This window comes from Coenobita brevimanus, chromosome 93 (assembly GCF_032717465.1).
Source record: "Coenobita brevimanus isolate Jiangsu-jjx chromosome 93, ASM3271746v2, whole genome shotgun sequence".
Taxonomy (NCBI): Eukaryota; Metazoa; Arthropoda; class Malacostraca; order Decapoda; family Coenobitidae; genus Coenobita; species Coenobita brevimanus.
The window spans coordinates 15,469,498-15,475,497 of record NC_137046.1 but is presented as its reverse complement, the minus strand read 5'-3'; positions in this window follow the sequence as shown (position 1 = coordinate 15,475,497).

Here is a 6,000-nt window from a genome sequence, read left to right as displayed (position 1 = left end):
GGGTGGCCACAAACAAATCGCCTCCAAGTCGCCCTGTCTCCTACCATTTCATTGCCCTCACCCCAGCTCACACCCCACTCTCTCATATACATCTCCATTCCATTCATCCATCTGTAGGGGGCTTTCTTGACAGTAACGGAAAGGGTTGTGGCCAAAGACAACAGTGGCACTGAAAAGAGTCAGACACTTTATGACAGAAAAAAAAAAAAAAAGGCAAAGGTGACAATAAAGCCACAAGAGATGCACCCCCACTCATAATATGATTATGACTAACGAAAGTCATCCTTGGGCACCGTTACTAGATAACTTGTGGAGAAATACTTTAGACTGTAATTTAAGTCATGCTAAATTAAATATAATTGTCCTCAAGGAGGAATCAAATTATGCCAATTCTGTGCTAAATATAAGTTAGTTTATCTCACCTATCGGAATTACAGTACGTCCACACTGGAACAAGTTCCTGCCAAGTATTGCCATGCAACAGCCTACAATGTCCACTACCGGATGATAACCATACATTGTGTACTATGTATGCAATGTAGGTATGATAGGAACACGTATGAACAGCCATCCAGTGATCTCCCTGGACAACACAGAACGGACATGAATGTAGGTATGGCTGTTACATATGACAGCACCCGACCTTGTCTGAGCCCCAGGTGTGACCTTGACCTTTGGAGTAGGTGGCTGCTTGCTGCGCGCGACACAGCGTCATGGTATGGGAAACAATTGTGTGATGTTATATCAAAATCTGTCCATGCATGCGCAAGTTACTGAGTGGACACGAAACTGTGGACTGACTGAAGAACACTCTGAAGTACTGACATACTGATGAAACCGTGCAAACCTATAGCCCCCAACCGGTTTGACTGGCAGGGGACTAGTAAACTGATCCATTAAGCTTCATTATAATTACCCCTAAAAGGGTACACACTGCGACATTTAACATTAAAAAAAAAAAAAAAATGTGAAAACTGGGGTAGATAACCTCACTAGACTCGATATAGATAACATAATCTACACAAAACACAAAATGAGACATGGAACAGGGCGAAAGGCGAAATGGCTTTTTTTTTTTTTTTTTTTTCTTATCAAACTTCACTCGCCTTATTACTTCGGTACGCGCGCCGATAGGATACCAGTGCCCTTTGTTTCTTCGATATCATGTGGGAACGTAGCACAGACTTGCTGTTATTGTTTAACTGAACAGTTTTCCAAATGCACTCTGGTTGGTAAATGGTAGGACCCCGTTTTGTTCCAGGCAAGAAAACTTCATTCTGGCATTGGCCAGCCAATGATTGCGGAACACCTGTTCGTTAGTTTTTTTTTTTTTTTTTTTTTTTTTAACGTGACTGCTTTCACTTTCCTCGAGAAATCACAAGCATTATCCTCCCTGTCAGTTCTCTTAGGCATCAATGCAAAGGTGCAAACCTCCAACTCAGAAGCGGAGGGAAGTGCGCAACAGACATTCTCGCCATGGGGAATGGGAACCACCTGTAGCCTATGACTGACTGGTTGTATGGATGGTTCGGGTTCGCATCTCATAGCACCATCCTGGCGGCCAGTAGCGGCTGTCATAACAGCATTTTTTTTTTTTTTTTAGCCATATGGTTATATTGCAGTATTAATGGTCCTGTTCACAGTATCATGTTATTTCTTCTTTCCTTCCTAAATGTTCAGTATTTATTGTAAAAGGATCATCATTATGCCAAAAATATGCAAAATTGCTAATTGTCCAAGAAATATTGCTACCCTTAAAGCCTGGCACAAAATGCGCTAAAAGCATAAAATTATGCTACATCTTGTTACACTGTACTTTAGCCGAGGCGGAAAACTTGTCAGATATCCCTTACTATTTAATTATTGTTATTAAAGTAAAAGACTAAAAACAAACCTTACTTTCATATTCGCAAGATAAGCTTGCTTTTGCTTATTCAACACCATGAATTACATTTGAAGGGCAGGCAAGCTATTGAAAACACATGAGAAAAAGAAAAAGAAAAATATTGCCGTCTAGGACTCCCTATCCAGTGGAAGGTTGCTAGATCCATTTTTGTTTCTGAAGAAAGCGACTCACCATTTCCTTGGGCGACTGTAGAGGATTAAGGACTTATCTGGCCACTTTTGAATGTTGGGCTACTAGGAAGTTGAAAAACCAACTCTGATAATTTTCGTGTTATCAGCACATATCATGTTTAATATAGAAAAATACCATATGAAAATAGCCTTGACATTACATCAAGTACTTGCTGAACATTTATATGCTCCCGTTTTGCAGTAAAAATGGAAATTGCTGTATAATACCACAGTTCGCCCTTCTTTTCACAGTGTTTGCTGTTATTTCGCTAGACTATCGTGCCCCCCTTTTCCAAAGTGCTGGATCCGGCCCTGAGTATTGCACATACTTCTGATGAGATTTGACTAAATTCATAAAAGTGAATTACAGCGCTGAAAAATAAATAATGGCGGGACCTGGCTGACTAGTGGACAGTGGAATCCCTGAATCAGCAAATATTGGAGGCGGCGACCATCACGTCAGTCTTGATATTGACGAAGTAGCCATTGCAGAAATTGTTGGTGTGATAGAACCTCTATGCCACCAGGCCATTAGAAATTAGTCACTGTTGCGCCTAATGGTAGTGTTATTGTACTGTGGCTCGCCCGTCATCAAGGTCCGTATGTTTACTCACACAATACACTACAATAACCTTTATTCCTCTCTCTCTCTCTCTCTCTCTCTCTCTCTCTCTCTCTCTCTCTCTCTCTCTCTCCTATCTGCAAGGCTTTATATGTCTCAGGTCAGGTGTTCATAAACCAGTACCTCAATACCCCAAGAAAAAAACATTTTTGGTTCCTTGGGGGTATCCAAGCAGGCACTATATATATATATATATATATATATATATATATATATATATATATATACTGTATATGCACGGTAACTACGACTAACTGGCAGCTTCTAATTCTTGCCTGGTAGTTCAGTGGTTCATAGCGATTCTCTTTTTCTTACAGGAAACTGAAAGTGAAAGGAGTAATAATAGTAAAGGGGGGTATCAGGTTGACTTGAACTTTCCAGACTGTCATGGATAGACACACACTTCACTGCTCTGTTCACTACTAGAGGCCTTTCCCTCAACTGAAGGTGTGAAGAATAAACTAAACCATAGCCACTTTGTTTCCATCTGACTGAACTAGGCCACTTCCACAGCTTCTGTGCTGAAACATGGTTGTGTGAAATTCGATAAGCCATAGTTATGAGACAGATGTGAGTCTCAGGTACTCAAAATAATCAACCCTCCTATTTATACACCTGGCCAAAAAGTCAGATGAAAGGAGTTATGGGTCTTCGTCAGCTGAAAATAAAATGACTATAACATGTCCTCTGACTGAAAGGGTTATGTTCAGTCAAATAATTGGCCTAGTTGTTGACAGTAAATATTGGAGTGGATATTAAGTGTCAGTCAAGGTGGTAGCGTCCCCCGCCACCATGTCTCTCCTTCCATCCGTCAGTGGCTGCCATAAATTTGTCGTCACAAAGAAGTGTGTGGGAGGGTGAAGTGTACTGGTGATGAATGTGACGTAGAAGTCGATGTAGGGAAAATATAAAATACACTCAGAAGTGAACTGCCCTTGTGAAGGGACTGACTAGGAAGAGGGTGACTAGATATATCGTGCAGGATAGTACTACATCGAAGACAAAAATCATGCTAAGCTTGACGAAACGATCCTAAACTTTAACTGCATTATATGTTTGAATACTTCATTTAGAGAACATACACTCCATTATTTGGTATACTGTATGCAGCAGTGTACTGTATGTGATCATGTATTTCGCTGCACTTTGCCCATGTCTTTTTATTAATTTTCTAACATTAATGCTTCATAATCCCAAAGACTGGGGAAAAATGATTTGGAGCAGATGGGAGATGTGGAAGGTGTGTGTAGGATATTCACAGAAAAAGTATGTACAGCATGTGATGTGGTGTGTTGGATGAAGAGAAGACGGAGGGGGTGCAAGGAACAGCGTGGTGGAATGAAGAGGTGAGACAGGCTGTGGCACAAAAGAAGAAAGCATACAATGAATGGATGTGAAATAGGGGCGTGGAAGAAGTTGAGAGGCGGAAGAGAGAGTTTTATGTAGAAAGGAAGAGAGAGGTGAAAAGATTAGTGAGAGAGAGTAAGAAGAGAGTGGATGAGGAATTTGGAAGGAATTTGAGTGTAAAGTGGAGGGACTGTAAGAAAATGTTCTGGAAGGAGGTGAAGAGAGTAAAACAGTGTGGCAGTGAAGTTAGAAGGGGAGTGAAAGATATAAATGGTAGACTACTAGTGGAGAAGGGAGAAATAGTGGGCAGATGGAGAGAACACTTTAAGGAATTGTTGAACATAGAGGATGGAAGTAATGCGAGTATAAGTGGCTGGGGAATGGCTGGGAGAAGGAGGGAGGTGAGAAGACAGGAAGAAATCAGTAGGATAGAAGTTGTGGAAGCAATGAAGAAAGTCAAATTGAGGAAAACTCAAGGAATTGATTGAGTATGTAGTGAAATGCTGAAGCATGGGGGAGAGAGAGTAGTCGAATGGATGTGGAAGATGTGCAGATTGGCATGGGAGGAAGGTAGAGTCCCGGAGGATTGGAAGTCAGGTATAATTATTTCCTTGTACAAAGGAAAAGGGAAAAAAGAAGTGTGTGATAATCATAGGGGCATTTGTCTCCTTAGTGTAATAGGAAAAGTGTATGGTAGGATACGTATTGACAGAGTTAGAGGAACAACAGAGGAATTAGTTGGAGAAGAACAGGGAGGCTTTATGAAGGGAAGAGGTTGTGTAGATCAGATATTCATTCTTAGATATTTAGTGGAAAAGTTTCTAGAGAAGGGAAAGAAGTTGTATGCGGCTTTCATGGATTTGGAGAAAGCATATGACAGAGTGGATAGACGAGGAATGTGGAAAGTATTAAGAATATATGGAGTAGATGGGAAGTTGTTGAATGCTGTGAAGAGTATGTATAATGGTCCTAAGGCTGCAGTGCGTGTGGATGGTGAACTGAGTGAATTTTTCTCTTTGAAGGTTGGTTTGAAACAGGGATGTGTCATGTCTCCATGCTTGTTCAATCTGTAAATGGATGGGGTAATAAAAGAGGTATAAGGTAGCGCAGTGGATGTTGGAGTGACCCTGGTGAGAGAGGGTAGTGTCTGGAAACCTGTACTGTTGTTTGCAGATGATACTATGTTGTTGAGTGAAGACAAAGGGGAGCTGCAAGGCTTGGTGGATGAGTTTGGGAGAGTGTGTAAGAAACGGAATCTAAAGGTGAATGTAGGGAAGAGTAAAGTGATTCTCTTTGAGAGAGATGAAGTCAGTGAATCTACAGTGAGGTTGGATGGTGAAGAAATGGAAACTGTGAGTACGTTTTAAGTACTTGGGTAGTGTGATGAGTAAGGATGGAGTTTTGGAGGGTGAAGTGCTTGAAAGGGTACAGCAGGGAAGAAAGGTTGCTGGTTCTTTGAAAACGGTAATCAGAAACAGGGAAGTGAGCATGCAAGGGAAAAAGTTACTACATAACAGTATTGTGATACCATCTCTGACGTATGGAAGTGAAGCTTGGACGTTGTTGGAAGGACACAAGTCAAGAGTGAGAGCAGTGGAAATGAGTTATTTAAGAGGAGCCTGTGGAGTCACATGGAGAGACAGGCTGACAGTTGAGGATATAATGGAGCGTTGTGGTGTGGATGTAGATGTGATAGGAATCGCTAGGAGGAGCACACTGAGGTGGTTTGGCCATGTGGAGAGGATGGAGGGTGAAAGACTGACGAAGAAAGTGTACAGTATGTGAGTGAGGTGGAGGGGGGGAGAGGGAAAGGGAGGCCGAGGATGAGATGGAGGGATGGAGTGGAGAGGTATATGAGAGAGGGGGGTGTGAGCTGGGAGCAGGGCAGTGAAATAGTGGGGGAGAGGGCGACGTGGAGACGATTTGTTTGTGGCCACCCCGTACGGGATTGAGGC